At 33.7% G+C, this 2,500-nt stretch overlaps 1 protein-coding gene across 1 annotated transcript in view; it reads left to right on the forward strand.

The window, feature by feature from the left end:
- Positions 1–2,500, forward strand: part of LOC137650425 (dehydrogenase/reductase SDR family member on chromosome X homolog) — an 833,317-nt gene that overhangs the window by 435,087 nt on the left and 395,730 nt on the right. The gene's annotated exons all lie outside the window — the stretch shown is intronic.

Raw genomic sequence — 2,500 nt, forward strand, 5'->3', positions numbered from 1 at the left:
ATAACAGAGTATACACAATGGTATCCCAATACGGCCAAGGATAGCACAAGAAAGAGCCATGACTCTTATTTCCATTGTGGTCCTTATAAAAGATATGGGTGACATGACACAGAGGAACACCAATGATAATACATAGACATGTATATGATAATTAGATTATAAAACAAAATATCACAGAGTAATTGAGAGTTATAAATATCACAGGAAAAGATAATTACAAATGTTCATTGATCTCAAATGTCACCTTAATATCACAAAAACAGGTTATATTAACACAAATAACACTTTGGAAACAATAGATGCTGAATCGCACAGGCTGAATTCAAATAAATTCAAATACATTACTTAAGCAGGTCAAATATTACTGAAAAAAAAATCTATACAAATTACAATGAACAATAAAATACATATGTTTGTATACATGTAGATTTGAATCAAAATTAGCCTATAATACGATAAAGCATCTAAAAACAATCTCTACAGTAGATTTAAAACTATAAACATTCGGCTGTTCAACAATTGAATGTAAGGTCACGTTTAAATTTGAAGTAAAGGGTCGAATGGGAATTCAAATTGGCCATCTTATTCATATGTGGCTTGTCTGTTTCATCAATGGAAAAAAACATTTGGATAAACAAAAATAAGAGCTAACTTGTCTCTCTCTCATATTGTTTATTTATGCCCCTACTTCCTTTCCTCACTAGGTTATTTTCCCCTGTTGGAGCCCTTGAGCTTACAGCATTTTGCATTTCCAACTAGGGATGCTGCTTAGCTAATAATACTAATAATAATATCACTTTTGAGCTTGAGATACAAGCTTCGTTTTCGGCTTGCATACTCCAACGATGATTCCAATGTTCTGAGTGAGCTCAAGGGTTTTGCACAGAAGTCAAATGTCATATTGGAGTTTAGATTTCATTTGGTTCTGCTGGTCATTTTGCCTATGTGCATATGTTTTCTCATTCTGTTTAATAGTAGGATTACACACAAACAAAACCTAGTGTATCTTTTTTTTTTTTAAGACAATAAAGTTACATGTTGGGACAGGCAACGAGGGAATGAGTTTCAATAGATAAGACTTTAACTTGATAGATTGGCCCATAGAAGATATTGCAGTCTCCAAACACTTTTTAGTTTTAGTTTTCACATATATAATGTAATAACTTTTATATTGCCTGTAGTACTCTTTTAGTAATACTTAGACTGCTATACCTTTAGTAAAGTATAATTCATTCTTAAGTATCTATTCTCACGCAGTGCCTATAGCAAAATACATACCAAAGGTCTATGTTTCGGTAAATGTAAACCTTCTAGCATTTATGTGGTAGGTTAGATCATTTATGACATAAGGGGTTTCAGCCATAATCTATTTTCTCTGGCATTCCCTGAAAAGGTTACTTTGCTGTGTGATAGACATGAAAATATGAGTTTTGTTTATTGCCAGTACCTTTAAGCATGTGCATTAAGGAAAATATCGATGTTAAGCACAGAAAAGCTTTGAGAAAGTGGGCATAAAGAGGATAGACAAGTTCAACTTCAGAAAAAACTGAGCTTTCTTCCATCTGTACATAGATAGGGAACAACAATTACCAATCTCCAAAACCAAAAAGGATTTATAGCTGTTTAGTGGCAAATTTGCAACTTGGTGAAGATATTGTCACAACATTTCTGGTTTCAAAGCTACTGCTTTGCTGTGCATAAGTTTTAACTAAGGTAAAGTTTAGTGTCAATGCCTATCTTTCTCAATGCTGTATAGAGGCATTGTGGTCAGTCCCCTCGAATCCTTCGTTGACTCCTGGACCAGCTTTGAAGAAAATGTCAAGACACTGACTTTGAGTCTGGGCTTAACTTGGCTTAACCCTCGTTAGGTGCTTGCCTTGAACGCTGAACTGATTGTTCATCAGTTTGAAGCATAGTCGCTGCTTGGCTGTTTCTCTTACGATAGGCTGCAGCATGCATTTTTTTTTTTCTGGCTGCAGATAAACGTTAAATAGGCCGACGTGTTTTGTATTTAGCCTCTAACTGAGGTAGTTGTGAGTGATGATTTGGGTTTGGATAGGTATGTTTGAACAAATTGGAGACTACTCCTAAGGTCTTTGTTAGGAGAGAAAGAGAGACGGGGCTTCCGAATGCCTTATAATTTTCCACAACTTAGGCATACACGACTACATTAAGAAATATAAAACTTCCCACTATAATGACATAATATTGATACTGAATATTAAAAATTAAAGTGATAACTTAAGGAACAACAGAAAATAAGCATGCTACAAAATAAAACATCTTTCAAATTAATATAAGGTGCATATGCAAGAAATTAAATAAAAATGTTAACATTATTATTTCATAGAGATATGATTCGCACATCAATACGTTTGTAATTCTCTCATTTTTTCTTTATTATTCAGAAATCCCATTATTTTCGCTTTGTTGCAGAAAATTGAGCCAATGGCAGATCCTTCTGTCTCTTGTATAGAAAAGAACATAATTGAATAACATT

Source organism: Palaemon carinicauda, chromosome 1 (genome assembly GCF_036898095.1).
Source record: "Palaemon carinicauda isolate YSFRI2023 chromosome 1, ASM3689809v2, whole genome shotgun sequence".
Taxonomy (NCBI): domain Eukaryota; kingdom Metazoa; phylum Arthropoda; class Malacostraca; order Decapoda; family Palaemonidae; genus Palaemon; species Palaemon carinicauda.